Source organism: Silurus aristotelis (assembly GCF_946808225.1).
Source record: "Silurus aristotelis genome assembly, chromosome: 2".
Classification (NCBI taxonomy): Eukaryota; Metazoa; Chordata; class Actinopteri; order Siluriformes; family Siluridae; genus Silurus; species Silurus aristotelis.
The window spans coordinates 13,042,911-13,059,208 of NC_139575.1; the positions used below are offsets into that span (position 1 = coordinate 13,042,911).

The following is a 16,298-nucleotide window of genomic DNA, read 5'->3' on the forward strand; positions in this document are numbered from 1 at the left end:
TTTGCCAGCCATATATATAGTATGTCCAGTTTTGTTTGAAACTTCCAGACCTAAAGCACAGATGTGTTTCACTAGTCTCACAAGAGACTCTGATATGTAAAATATAAAGAATCAATTCAATATAACAAATAGAATTTCCACTGAAAAAATATTTTCAATTACAGGGTTACAGGTCTTTTTTCTTTTTAATTTTTTTTTTTACTTTGATCACATTTCACTAAAGAAATATAAAGTTTAGTAAATAAAAGTGTCAAAATACACACGCAATCGCTTTCAAACATTAATTAGACCAGACACTAATACTACTATACAACTGACCTTTTTTTTTTTCCACCAATATTAGACAATAGGAATGTTTTTTTTTTTTTGGGAGGGTTTTTTTTCTATTTGCTGATAATGGTTAAAAACAGCACATTAATGGTCATTTTTACACACAATGATACACTGCTGTTCTAAAACAGTCAAGGAAGGGCAATCACACATGCCCAAACACATCAGCAAGACTTATATCTCCATACCATATCACAAAACAATGAATGAAACCTGTCCCAGCTTATAGTCCGGCACCCAAACACATGCCCTACAGTAGCTGAGCGACAAAGGCAAATAGACAAAGAAAGAAAGAACAAGTGAGACTAAAAGGGAGAAGAGGCATACAGAGTTCAGCACAAAGAACTGTTAGGTACTCACACTGTATTCCGTGTGTGTATATGGGTGAGTGTGAGTAGCCTCAAGAGCAAGCCTTACTCACTATGGCTTTAGTGAGGAGGATCCGCAGGCAGGCCCTTATACTGTTCAAATGACTCACACACTCTTCCTTCTGCACTGTGCAGCCACAAGGAGGTAAACATTTCCAAATATGGAGACAGAAATGGGAGAAAGATTGGGGGGCAAAACATTGATTCAACTTGCTCGCGCTGCCTGGAATGCCACTCGCTGGCCACGCTGGCCAAAGTCATTTGGAAAGCCAAGCGTGTGGTTCATAGCATCTGCAATGCTGCCAGAATAAGCTTGATAATTGTAAAGGGTTGTGAGAAAGGCAGTCTGGTTAGAGCCAAGCGCCTCACAGCGGTCTTTAAGAAACATAATGCATGTAAACACAGTCCTAGGTAATCACGCATCCTCTGCCTAATCGCAAACACTTAGCAAGACGCATCAGCCTGAAGACACATGCAGGACACATGCTGTGCATTGAACTGCCATATCCCGATGCTGATCCGCTCAAGGTACCTCAATCTTGTTTGGTTTGGCTGAGTCAGCATAAGCAAAGCAATATGTATGTGTGTGTGTGTGTGTGTGTGTGTGTGTGTGTGTGTGTGTGTTGCAGAAAATCTGAAGGAACTGGCCAACTATGGAAGCTGGTGCAGCTCTCATAAATCAAGCCGAGTGCTCGGTGGACTACAAGCACAGCTTTTCATCAGGACACAAAAATGCTTGGCACCTAAAGCAATGCCAAACATCACAATTTGTGCTTTTTTCTGTCTATGTGTGCATGAAAGAGAAATGAAATATAGCACGAGAACACCTCTGCACTCTAGTTACTACTTCTGTGTTGGTATTATTACATATGATCACCTCGAACCTCTACACTTATACTATATTATGGGCAGAAAGTGGCATGTCATCAAGTATAGTTTTATTTTGTCATGTTTAAGACTTGCGATTAAGCGAGTAAGCTCACAGAGGAAATGCAATCTCATAATGCTAAATGGAAATGTTGGCACACCATACAAGATGAACAAGATGTGGCTATATATATATATATATATATATATATATATATATATATATATATATATATATATATATATATATATATATATATATATATATATATATATATATCAACTTATATATACACAAGCATACAATAAATGAAAAGAAAAACTGACAGCCCTGTACCACTTCTCCCCTTAAAGATAATTAAAAATCAGTTCAGATTCTGCTACGAGAAAACATTTCTATCCTGATGGGAATAGTATCTTCATCTATGACCCCACTCCCATCAACAAGGCCTGAGTTATCAATGTATGGTTTGTCTGATTTGGCTGAAAATTATGTAACCCATATCAAAGTCACCAGATCACAAAACCAACTAAGCACAGGAAATGGATTTTTAGACAACATTCTCCACCACCATCATAAAAAAATAATCTGAGGAAAATATAGTAGCGAGGAAACAATGCTTATTCCTCCTGTACAATTCCAGACACTTGTACAATTGTTGTCAGGGCACAATCAAACTGCTGCCTTGCGGTGGCCCAACACTTTACTAAGGCACTTAAGTTTATATTTTAATAATTTCAATTAGTTACTTGTAATCTATAAATATTAATCTCAAAGATTGCATACAATTATAATTGTTTGTGCTGACCGTGTTCACTGAAATTAATGTGATTTGAAACAAATATTTACTTTCCATAATTTCATAAGAGATACAATACAATAACATATTGGACAAATACAGTGGGGATGTAAACTGATATCTCTTTTGTCAGTGTAGAACTGTCTAAACAATGTGTTTTACTTTCAAGCTGAGTTAAACCTTTTCTCGACCAAAACTACAGAGGGTTTTTTTTTCCCAAAAGTAATAATAACCAATTGACAGAGAGGTTAAAGAGTGTTACAGTGAATGACTTCAGGTAATTAAGTATGCCTAATTACCCATGGCCTGGCCCTCACTTTGAGGAGAGTTGGTCAGGAGATGGAGAGAAAGGAACACATGCCTGTAAAACAGACATTTTAATGCTCTTCAAACCACATGCTCATTTGATGAGTGGTATTGCTGTCAATCAAACAAAAGCCTCTGAAATGCTAAAGAAAGAAGCCGCTCTGCCTTGCTACAAAATGTAAAGGAGGCTTAATAAAATCTAATCTAGGTCTAGCGAAGCAGCATCAGAGATCAGTGGACATATTTATCACCAGTTACTTACAGTATCTGCGGCGCGGGCACACACACACACGCACACACACACACACGCACACTCACTCACTCACCTCACTCACTCACCTCACTCACCTCACTCACCTCACTCACTCCAAGGCATTTTAGTGCAGCCAAACCACCTGCCAGCATGTACTAGCGGTGTGAGAAGAAACTGAAGAACCCAGAGGCAGACACAGAAAAGACCCACTTGTGATTTATGCCATTATTATGAACACACTTTCAACTGTCAAGGAATCACCAATGGTCAACTCATGTTGAATTAAATGTACTTAACACTGCAACAAGTAAAGAGTTAAATCTCCTCTTAAATGTGTAGTATGTAATCAACAGTAAGTCAAGACAGACAGAAAGAAATTAAAACATAAATGTATGTACTTCCACATCAACAATTTAATTAAAAGGTACAATTAATTTGTTTTTTAGGAACCTGTGGTCAAAGTGCATGGCCAGGTATTACACAACATGTCCACAAGTAATTGAAGGCAAAAGTCCTTCCTCAAAAGCAACAGTGGGATTATAACTGACAACCACGCAACAAGTGCTATAAAACTGACAAGCAAACTATGAGCTATCCACTTGACTGCTGATGTATATGACACATAAAGGGAAGAAAAGCATACATACCTCTCAAGATGAATGAACGGCTCAGTTGATCAGCAACAATCCAGCAGGGTCTCTTCAATCAGAGGCTTGATTAGATGCACTTTAAAACCTGATGGCTGATAAAAGAAAATGTATTCAATACAATTGAAAAGGACTGTTGATTTTTTTTTCCAACCATCAGAATAAACAAGATAATATACAATGAAAAGCTAGTTACTGCCATGTGCAGCATTTATTTACTGATTTTTGGTGAGTGAGGACGGGATGATAGCATCAGTTAACAAATGAACACAGGCACTGTAGACTTAATAGTCAGTTAAAATGTAGAGATGAACCAAGAACATAACAGGAAATGAGAAACTTGGGCATTTTCATTTAAGAAACTCTCATTGAACCCACAGCCTGTCCCTCCCAAATGACTTCATACATGGAGTACGCTTTACGCTTTACGTATGTTAAAGCAGGCTGTTCTCTCATCACATCTTTAATCACCTCCTTAGGTACCCTATTTATTTCAATCACCCCACAGCTCGTTCCATTTATGTCGACAGAGCAATACTCCAGCTTATAGGGACGATTATTTTATTTTTTTTTACCAAAAAGGAAAATAAATTCTAATTAAATGTGCTGTTTGCTTTTATACCCACTAATCACAAAGTGTAAATTCAACTACATTAATAGTTTGTTTAACAGCCAAATTTTTTTTGTTTGCTTTTTTTAATACCATTTCTGCATATTCAACAAGACTGGAATTAATTAGATTTAAAAGACAATAAATATGTGAAGTTCAGTCTGGTTTTGTTGTTTGTTCAATAGGGAACCAAAAAGATATATTGGCCTAGTAAAATTAAATGGACAGCACATTATATTGTGAAACTAAACTATTGTAGTATATAAACTATCATGATAAATCTTGGGACATGCTGCTCACTGCTGCAATGGAGCCACAAAAAAACAAAAACATTTGTCTATTCCCCAAAATTCCTCTCTATGGGGCTCTGGTGATTGGGGCGATGTAAAGACAAGGTCCTACCACCATTTATGCAAAACAATTAATTTATTTCTTGCATTGCGGTTGGGACAGCAATACAAATACAGTATGAACTTCTCAACCAACACAAACCTATTTTTCAACTGAAGTCACTACCAGTCTCTTAAGCCTCATTCCCAACATTTGGAATTAACAATAGTAAACCAACTATAATCACCTCTACAACCACTAGCACTTTCGGCAAACATGGGTAAAAAAAAGTTTTTTAAATATCTGTGGTTAATTAGAATATATGAGAAAAATCTAGCCAAAAAAGTGAAGCATTTAATTTTAATTCACATCCCAATTAATAGCAACTCTTGAATTCATAAGGAACAAAATGCAAGAAGGATTTTCCTTTAAATATTTTACTTTAAATTCACCTGAGGGTTTAGCCATTCAGGTAAGTGGTCGTCTATGACTTCCTGTTTCACCAGGGTATAATTATGAGGGGACACAGAGACCAAAATGCTTTAGTCATGTATCAACAGAACTTCATAAACCATGCTGAAAAGTAGTTATACATTCATGTATCCACTTTTAGGGCAGAGGTTTTAAAGTCTTATGTCTCTAAGATACACAAGTGTATCTTGCATCTGTGTGTAGTGAGCAGGATGGTTAAAGAGGCAAACATTTCTCTAAAGATCATTTTGGCGGTCTGCAAAACATGGCCGCAATTTGAGGTTGCCAACTTTTCAAACGTACAATTAGACACAACCTCCACCCCTGTTTTGAAAGTGTGCAGAAGAAAGCATTTTTGTTTCATCTGACCACAAACATCACAGCCTGTGGTTTGCAAGACAATAAAGGAAATTTGATGAGAGCCAGGTGGTCAGACGAGACAAACATAGAGCTTTTCACAACAACATCTCAAGGGTGGTTCAATGTAAAAAAAAAAAAAAAAAAAAAAAATAGGGATGGTTATAAAGACAAGAACCCACTCTCCACTGTTAAGTACAGTGGAGGATCTATAATGATGTACTACAGGGCATCCCCCATATGCACCATGTATTTTATGCTATCTAACATCTTGTGAGATTTTAAATAAAACTTTTCCTGCCTATGCCAAGAATCTACAACCAAGTGGCAGACATACTTTATCTTCCAACAGAACATTGCTCCAAAAGTCCAAATCCAAACAATGCCCACATAGCCCACAGAATCCATTAGAGGAGCAATCTCAGATTCCTCACGTTGTGTTCTCACCAGGCATTAAAAAAGAAATCTTGGCTCTGTTAGGAAATGCAGGTATTAAATGCAGGAACGTTAGATATACCCCATATTTCCACTGTAACATTAAGCTAATTAACCACAAAGACATTTTTTCATAACCTTTTTGGCTACACATCTGGTGCCAATAAATCTCTGGACCATGACTAGCATATTAATTAAAGATTTTACTGCGTTTTGCTTCATCCAAATCATATCATATTTCTTAAAAAAAAAAATCCTATTCATTTAATAACACTTCTGTCATGGCTTGTTGTTTTGTTATGCAATGTAATTTCCTCCAGGAATCTGCTCACTACTTAATCACAGATGTACCACTTAAATGTGTAGCTCTGATATTGCTGATACTGAGACTAATAAAGCAAACTACTGTCTAATGCTGAGTAAAAAAAAAAAAAAAAAAAAACTTGCTATTTAGTGCTGTTTGTTTGATTTAGTCCTTTGTCATCTACTGTACTTCACATTTAAATTTAGGTCCATATTGTATGACCTATTGTTCACATTATTAATTTGGTAATTGGGATACTAAAACATCCAGGCCCTTAGGTCAAAGAAATTAATCCCTGCATGGATGTCAAACTGATTTATGATCAGTAGACCTCAGACAGATCCGAAAGAACCTACCTACCTGAAAGAAGAGCATCTGTTTTGAATAATAATTACATAGAACACTTATATATTTTGATATTTTTAATTAGACACAAATTGTATAAGTGGGAAAAGTATATAATAGACCCATTTTATGGTTCCTCTAGTAAATAATCATAATTTCATAAACCCTATCTTTGTAAAATTGAAAATATTTATAATTTTTTTTCATGTGTAAAGCAAATGCAAAATTCGATGGAAAATTTTCTGCTGGCTTTTCAACAAGAATTAACAGAAATGTAATTTTTCTTCAATATCTGTAAGTTGCTCAGCTGTAAAAAACAAAAACAAACAAACAAACAAAAAAACAAACAGTTCCCACACAGCTCATTAGCATTTGCAACACCCACAAAATTTCTTTAATGTTCATCTGCACAGAAACCTGGGAGCACGAAATGCAGAAGGCAGATGTGAAAGTTATTCTGACTCATTTCTTTCAAAGATTTATATTTCTCAAAAAAATGTTTTTTTTTTTTTATATTTTATATATATATATATATATATATATATATATATATATATATATATATATATATATATATATATAAAATATAAAAAAAATAAAAAAAATTTGGAGAAATATAAAGAGGTCAAACGTTTCCTGTAGTTTTTCACCAGGTTTGCACACACTGCAGGAGGGATTTTGGCCCACTCCTCCACACAGATCTTCTCTAGATCAGTCAGGTTTCTGGCCTGTCGCTGAGAAACACAGAGTTTGAGCTCTCTCAAAAGATTCTCTATTGGGTTTAGGTCTGGAGACTGGCTAGGCCACGCCAGAACCTTGATATGCTTCTTACAGAGCCACTCCTTGGATATCCTGGCTGTGTGCTTCGGGTCATTGTCATGTTGGAAGACCCAGCCTCGACCCATCTTCAATGCTCTAACTGAGGGAAGGAGGTTGTTCCCCAAAATCTCGCAATACATGGCCCCGGTCATCCTCTCCTTAATACAGTGCAGTTGCCCTGTCCCATGTGCAAAAAAACACCCCCAAAGCATGATGCTACCACCCCCATGCTTCACAGTAGGGATGGTGTTCTTGGGATGGTACTCATCATTCTTCTTCCTCCAAAACACGTTTAGTGGAATTATGACCCAAAAGTTATTTTTTGGTCTCATCTGACCACATGACTTTCTCCCATGACTCCTCTGGATCATCCAAATGGTCATTGGCAAACTTAAGACGTGCCTGGACATGTGCTGGTTTAAGCAGGGGAACCTTCCGTGCCATGCATGATTTCAAACCATGACGTCTTAGTGTATTACCAACAGTAACCAGCTCTTTTCAGGTCATTGACCAGCTCCTCCCGTGTGGTTCTGGAGGTGGACATTTTAAAGGCAGACTAACAGGTCTTTGAGGGTCAGAATTCTAGCTGATAGACAGGTGTTCAAATACTTATTTGCAGCTGTATCATACAAATAAATAGTTTAAAAATCATATATTGTGATTTCTGGATTTTTCTTTTAGATTATATCTCTCACAGTGGACATGCACCTACGATGACAATTTCAGACCCCTCCATGATTTCTAAGTGGGAGAACTTGCAAAATAGCAGGGTGTTCAAATACTTACTTTTCCTCACTGTATGTATGTATATATATATATATATAAAAATATAAAAATACATTTCTCTTGTTAATGTAGAGATAAAAGATTGTCTGTCTTACTGTATGATTTTGTGTTTGCTCGCATTTTCTGTTTTTCCTATTCGGTTATTAATCCTATTTAAACTTCACAAACTTTTCTCAGTGTTTCTCCTCACTAGTCCCAAATGTGGATGTGTTTTGATAGCGACTGCAAAACACTTTGATAGGCTTCTCTGGATAAATGCTCTAAAAGCCATAAAATAAACCATTTAAATGTTACAGCAAGATTTGAAGTTGATCAAGTCAATGTTTTTATGTTTGTGTAAATGTACACATCCTCAAGAGCACAAGCAAGATATTAACGTTTTATTGTGAAGTGAAAGGATTTTTACGAAATATCAAATTTCATATGTAAACAATTTTACAGACAATTCTATGAATTAATGTCTTTATAGCCAACTTGATTCATGAGGCCTCTGTCAGTTAACATTTGTATATTAACTAATGTAAATGTATTCCTCCTTTTAAAGCATCCACATGATGCTTTATATATGTGCCTTTTGTAAAAGTAAAAAAAAAAAAAATAAATAAAAAAGAATAAAATACAATCATTCAATTAAATCTCTGTCTCTCCCAGCAAATACTTCTGACAGTGTACGGTGTTACAATTTGAGAGAAGACTGTATTAAAATCGCAAAGGGACTTAGAACAGCCAACAAAGACAGGCAGCCTCAAAGGCAAGACTTAACTTTTAACTCCAGCATCGGAGAGCCTGTCAAAAAACATCGTTTATAACTGAAGGTTTTAAAGACAGTCGACGAAAAAGTTCAAACGTTTGGTGCCGAGTGACGGCAAGATTCGGTTTGATGACTGAGCTTTACAGGGGCCTTGATGCTATCGATTTGAGATTCATATCAAAGTAAAAGCCTGAATTTCCTTACTGTATGGGGACAGATGAATATTTCAACACATTAGTTACTTTAGAAAAGAACAATGTCTAGACATGCTTGCAAAACCAGTGACAGAAATGTTTGCTCTTCCATGAAGAAAAAAAGGTTCACTTTTATGACAAAAAGAGAAACCATGGCTGCTTGGAACTTCTAGATATGCAGAAAAAGTGGAAAATAAGATTTATAACGAATAATAACCCTTCCATCTTTACTATTGATCAAATAATAAAAAGAAGCCCTGAGAACAATGGAAATATCCAAACATACATACATATATGTATGTGCGTGTGTGTGTGTATATATAATACACACACACACGCAATACACACACACACGCACATACACATACACACATCTGGTCAAACACTTGACAGTTTAGATGTGAGACGGTAATGGTGCTGTCAATGAGTAATAAAGAAATACCCTTCCACCATTAATAAGAAGATTTGAGAACCATAGAAATATATCTAAGGCAATCTACCCTGCAATATTCAAAGCACCTGATTAAAGCAGGCAGCACATCAGCATAAATGGTAACCACAACAGCTATGGAACATTGAAATTAAGTATGTGAATAAAATGTCAGTGGGTTAGCATGACTCATATGATATCAACCATCAACACTCACAGCTTCCTGTGTCCTCATACAGCAAAATCTTGCAACAAAAAAAAAAAATGTATCTCACAAGGAACCCAACTCCCCTATGAAAGTATTTTTACTGAAATATTCACAATTCTGGTGCTATTTTGTTGGTTTTTGCTGTATTTACACTGTTCCTATGAGACGTTAATGTTTACGTGAAGCAGTCATATCACAGCTGGATATTGCCATTAAAGTTACAATGGGGTTTAGTAGGAGAGAGAAAATGCTCTGAAAAGCAAGCAAAAGATCAAAAGTGCTTTTTGTACAGATTAAGTACAGATAAATGTTGTTTTTGCCTTCTGGTGTATATAAATGCTGCTTTGCCAACACTGCTGTGCAAAAGTTGTAGGCGATTGTGGTATGCTTTTGTAATGCTATAAAAGTGAAAATGCTTTCAAAAATCTGTGTAATTTATTTTTATCAATAAATAAAATGGAAAATAAATGAACAGAATGAATAAATCTAAATCAAATCAATATTTGGTATGAACACTCCTTTTACTTTTAATTCTTACTTTTACACACTTTGTACACTTGCACAAAACCAGGGATTTTGTAGAATCATAGTCAAATGTATGATTAACCAATTATACCAAGCAGGTGGTAATTAATTTTTATATGTAGGTTGAAGCACAGTCATTAACTGAAACAGAAACAACTGTGTAGGAGGCTTAAAACTGGGTGAGGAACAGTCAAACTATGCTAATAAGGTGAGCTTGTGGAAGACACTTTCATGTCACAGGTCATACACCATGGCAAGACTGAGTACAGCAACAAGACAAGGTATTTCTGCTGCATCGGCAAGATATCTCCCAGGCAATGATTTCAGCTGGGGTTTTAGGGTGTGCTGTTCAAATTATTTTGAAAAAGCACAAAGAAACCGGTAATGTTGAGGACCGTAGACAGAATGGTCAGCCAAGGACAAAGAAAGAAACATCATGTTTTTGTCACTTCAACATCAAAAGATATCCAGCAGTGTTATCAGCAAAGAACTGGCCAAAACCAGTGGGACCCAGGTATACCAATCTACTGTTTGGATGGAGAGGTCTGCACAGAAGTGGCCTTGATGGAAAAATCACAGCCCAAAAGCTATACCTCTAATGTGGAAACAGGTTTAAGTGAATCAACTCTGCACAAAAACTTAGGAACTGGGGTACATCAGGTGCTCCGGACTGAAATATTTGGCTGTAGCAGGAAGCAAGTTGTTTGTCAAAGGGCTGAAGAGTGGTATAATGAGTGTATGCAGGCTACTGTGATGCATGGCCGAGTTTCCTTGCAAGCATGGTGCTGCGTTAGTGCAAATGAAGTTGAAGATTGGACCTAAAGACTAATGATCTAAAGCGCTACTGCATCGTTCTCCTTAGGCAGGAATAAAGCCAAGGATAAATTCCACAGCAGCCACCACCAGCAACCACCAATATTTGTATTGGTGCACTTAAGTATATATTTTTTTTTAAATATCTCTACTTTATCAAAATATATTTCTATTTTAGAAAAACTGTCTTCACCATTTCTTTTTTACTTAATTTACAAAAAATAAAAAACATGCTGATCCTTGCTACTATAAAGCGATTTATAAATTGTGTTAAACAAGACCACAATTGTACCTGTATGTTCTGTCGAGTGTTTGCGTCGAGTATGGGTACTCTCACTGTGTGCTTTCTTTTTAAAGGTATGATGTACAAGAGAATGAAACTTTGAATTGCATTCATTATTAAAATATAGTTCTCATAGATCAGTGTGTGTACCTTTGATACTGAATTACATACAAAAAAAACCATTTCCTCCAGTAGAAATGTAAAAGAAGTATGTTAATAAAATGTAAGTATAACATTTTTATATATTTTTCTACCACACTTTTCTAACCCAAGCAGAGGAATAGTGTAATTTATCCACCACTGTCAGCCGCTGTTAGTCAAATGGCATTACAAACGAAAGCGGTCCAACATATTAATAACAGAGGATTACACTTGGGAAAAAAAACATTGGATGGCACAAAAAAAACAGGTGTAAATTATAGGGTTAAATATAAAATCATATAGTTGTTCAGATTAGAGTTTTCTGGCTGAAATATCTATACTACTGTAATATAAACTTTACGAAAAACAGGAACCTGATAAAGTGGCAGCTTGACTGATCTCTAGAAGCATCACTAGGCCATGCCACAAACAAACAGAAACAAACAGCGTTACCAAATCAAACGGATCCAAATTATTTATTGCACCAAACAACCAAATCATACTAATCATGGAGGCATAAAAGGCACATTATTATGAACTGGACGCATCTATACAACCTGCAGTGCTTTTCCACTTTTTGTGCCACTTTTAACAGCAACAGATCCATAGGGACGTCTGAGGCTTCTCAAGCTGGATGGTGGTTGCTCAGTGGTTAAAAAAAAAGCTCTGGTTTACCAAGATGCCACTCTTGGGCCCTTGAGCAAGGCCCTCTGATTAATGGGTGCTGTATCGTATCATATGACAGCAGCTTCCTAAAATCGCTGAGAATTTCACTGCACCATAATGTAGGCGTGACAAGTAAAAGCCAGAGTAAAAGAAAGAACTTTGGTCACCAAATTTAGAGCACTGACATAAAGCTTGGATATTTGAGATGCTCCATGGAAAGATTTACCCACCCTGAAAAGAAGAAGTGAATCAGTTTGGAAGCACAACAACTGAAGAATATTCTCCACTAGCTATTCATATACACACACACACACACACACACACACACACACACACACACACACACACACACAATATATATTCAGATTCAATAGAGGCAAGTTTCATTAGCTAACATTATTATTATTAGCATTAAGCTGATGATTTGGGGCATCTAAAGTGCTTCTTTATAATTCTTAAAGTATTTAATTCAATGTCCTGCTGAACGCGCGTGCATGCGTCCTATAGACTGATAAATGACTAGAAACATCACTAGGCAGATATGGGCTGGATTTACAGTAAAAAAAAAGTCATGGCACAAACAAAGGCTAACAAACTGCATTATCTACCAGATCGAACAGATTCATATTATTCATTGCACCAAACACATTTAAAACAAATAATAATAAAACACGGAGTCTCTAAAGGCGCATTTGTATGAAGCGGACGCGTTTAGAGAATCTGCAACCTCTTCCACTTCCGCATTCTTGTGGCACTTTTAACAGTAACAGATCCATAGGGACGGGTGAGGTTTCTTAAGCTTTACTGCAAACATTGTATCGGGCAAAGAAATAAAGACACTTCCCTGTTAGTAAAAGGTTGCAGTTTTGAGGCTTTAGAAAAAACCCAAAAACAATGCCCTCCTATCCCGTGCTAAAGCCCACGCCCTCCATGTTTAATCCTTCCAGTTCACCTTTTTTTTTTTGAGCGCGCGGCGACTCGGCGGTTCCGATGCGGCTCATCTGAACCATTCATGCAGAGAAAGCAACTAAAGTGACGCGTCCTCGACAGGATCAGCAAGAGATATTAGAAGGAAAAGGGGGAGGAAAGAAAAGGCTTTCGGGTCATCACGCAGTGTTTCTCTTACCTCGCTTTCTATGAAATCTGGGTTTCAGATCCCACTTAAAGTGAAACTTTTTTTTCTCTCCCAAATCTGGGAGAGGAACAGGCAGTGACGTCAGATGAGCAAATTCCAGCCCCAGAGAAGTTGCCCATGTAAGGCAGTGTGTGGTCTGTAATAAGCATGCTGCAATAATCAGTTCCTCAAATGCATGTCAGTGGGATTGTGCAAACACACACACACACACTTATTAACCTCCATATGTACAGTCATAAAAGAATGGTGTTCTAGGCTGTCATGCAAGAAGAATGGCAATAACAAAAGTGCATCTTTAAAAAAAAAAAAAAAAAAAGAACATGGTATAACTTACATTGAGTAAACACCAGAATGTAAAATGGACTATCAGGGATTTTCTTTTTACTTTTTTCTTCTTAAACAAAACCAGTAATAACAGTTGTAATACAGTTTGTAATCCCGTATGTCCTTTTAAACCATGGTTGATTTTTTATTTTTATTTTTTGCCATATTTAGGTCCCTGGTTCAATTCTGAGCTCTGGTTACTATCTATGTGAAGTGTTATATACTGCCTGTCTCATTGTCAGTTTCCTCTCTGGATTCCTTCCACTTCCCAAAATACTGGTAGGAGATTCAGGTACCCTAAATATATTTAAAAATTGCCTGAATAAATTGTGTGTCTGCGTGTGTGTTTTGTGTGATGGGCTGGTGTGAAGCGGTTACTAAAGATGACAGCAATCTGGTATTAATATTTCATCCAAAACCAGTAAAGTTTGGTTTGAGGTGAAGCAAAATGTGCACTTACAGGCAAAGTGGCAATAAGTAAAAATTAGGGTTGCTGCACTGACTATAATTCTTCCAATTTTGGTTGAATCCCTTTTCTAGTTTTTATTCTCAAACTGATTCTAAATTGCAAGAAATGGTAATTATATTGAATAATACAAGGTTGTTTTCAGAGAAACTAAATTAAGAATTTTGTCATTTATGAGCTACAATCTGGCAACCCAGTGTATTTTTTTTTTTCTCCCAGTAATTACAGTTGAATCCAGGCATTTGAACACATGTAGCTACAAAAGAACTGTGATTTCTTTATATATATATATATATATATATATATATATATATATATATATATATATATATATATAAAGTATAAAAGCGAATAGAAGCTGATGAAACGATCACCTAATAATAGGTATTTTCCCACTTAATGAAAGTGGGGAAAAAAAACAAAATAAGAGTAAAGACAGTGTTTGTTTGAGGGTGAACTTTATGAAATGCTTTATATAATTCCATGACCCATAAAGACTTTCAACAATTGTAGACTTTTGTTTCAAATTAATCTGACCCAAGCTATGCTCATGGTGATTTATCCAACCGTCTCTTTCCATCCACCTATGTTATCTATCTCAATCAGCTCTTTCTGAGACAAGGATTACAGTTCAGGTAGCATTCAGCCTCATTTGCTTATTCTTTGCATGTTTCTGTTCTCAATGCAAAGACCATAACTGCACTAACTGCATTCCATATCTAGATATCTGACAACAGATTTTCCCCACATCCTATTACTGATTTCCACTGACCATAACTGAGAAAAACCAGCCCTTACAAAATTGTTAAATAAAGATTGCATTAATTTGAAAGCCTTCAAAAGTGAGATGATCCAAAAAGGCCTCTTTCACACTCTTTTCTTTACTAATTCAAGTCGATAATAAGTCCTTGAGCACTTATTAAGGAAAGTGTTGCTTTTACAAACAGGCCCATTTTAAATACTTTTTTCACTTTTATATTTATTATGGTTATTTTTAATCAATAAACTTACAGAACAATCCAATGGGTAGATAAACGACAAGCCAAAGAAACCACAGGATGAAAGTCAGGCACTGTTGTTATTCTTCCTTACAAAATATTTAGCTAAATGCTTTTTTAAATTAAACCAGGATTGGTTAAATCAGTGAAAGGAATTAGGTACAATTTAGGCACTAAAAAGTATTGGGACACTGGACTTTTACCAGGCCAAAAATTGTTACCACAAATTTTGAGGCATTGCATTTTAAAAACATGAACATTTTCTCCTCACTTGAGCTAGGAAATCCAAATCCGTTCCAGCATGACAATGCCCCTGTGCACAAAGTGAGCTCCATGAAGATATGGATTGGTGTGAAAGATCTTGAGTGGTCTTCTGTAAAGCCCTGACCTCATCACAAACATTTAGAATAAATTTGAGTGCTGACAGCATCTTAGGCCTCCTCACTCTTACCTGACACTAACTCCCTTTTGGCTGAATGAACAAAAATCTCCATAAGCACACTCCAAAATCTAATACACCTTCCCAGAATAGTGGGGACTAACTGTGGCATGGGAAGTTAAAAAAACACATACAAATATTATTTGTCTGCAAAACTTTGTAATTTGTCTCCAAACCTTTGTCCTTATATTGTAGATGTATACACTAAATTCATTAAATAAATTATTCAATTGTGCTACAAATGGATACAAATACACATAGGAAGCTGTTGTTGATGTTGTTGTTTTTTTTGTTTGTTTGTTTTTTACAAGGCTCCCTATTAAGGTTCACATGACTTCTGTTTGAAACTAAAGGTGTCACATGAGTGTGAGGGTTTTTCACTTTTATGTAAGTGAGTGTCAGACATGAGGCTTATGGGACACAAAAAAAGTTCATTAACACAGAGGTGTTAGATATCCTTAGTTACCACCTGGTCCGGGTCATGGTGGTTTAAATTAGGTTACATTTTTGTTTCTATTTTGGAAAATAGAGACATAAATAAATGAGAAAATATCATAAGCAGGTTCAAATAAAAATAATAACTGCATGAGTAAGATAAAAAACCTATATATTTGAGATCAATCATGAACTTAGTGAAAACTCATGCACCATGCTGACTGTGCTGACATTTCTTGAACTGGGTTTAGCTTGAGTGTTTCTATATAATGCTTTGGGTTATATTTAATCTAATTACAGCTTTGGCCACACCCACTGCAGACTTACGTCCAAACACAGATATTTGGAGGACTAAACAGAAACAAACATTATGTTGCCGTATGCAGGAGGCAGAGCTGGAGGTAGCAGAGTTGAAGATGCTGAGATTTTCATTGGTAGTGACGACAATGAACAGGATTAAAA

At 36.2% G+C, this 16,298-nt stretch overlaps 1 protein-coding gene across 8 annotated transcripts in view; it reads right to left on the reverse strand.

Annotated features, from left to right (window-relative positions):
* lpp (LIM domain containing preferred translocation partner in lipoma) overlaps window positions 1-16,298 on the reverse strand; it is a 244,430-nt gene that overhangs the window by 197,423 nt on the left and 30,709 nt on the right. For 2 of the 8 annotated variants that reach the window (XM_083569448.1, XM_083569443.1), the window contains exons 1-2: window positions 13,166-13,324; window positions 3,572-3,666 (exon numbers count right to left, since the gene is read on the reverse strand). The gene's annotated coding sequence lies outside the window, so the exon portion shown is untranslated. Of the gene's footprint in view, window positions 1-690; window positions 810-3,571; window positions 3,667-11,930; window positions 12,266-12,991; window positions 13,325-16,298 lie in introns of those variants that run through there. The other 6 variants (XM_083569444.1, XM_083569445.1, XM_083569449.1 and 3 more) reach the window with 6 other exon arrangements.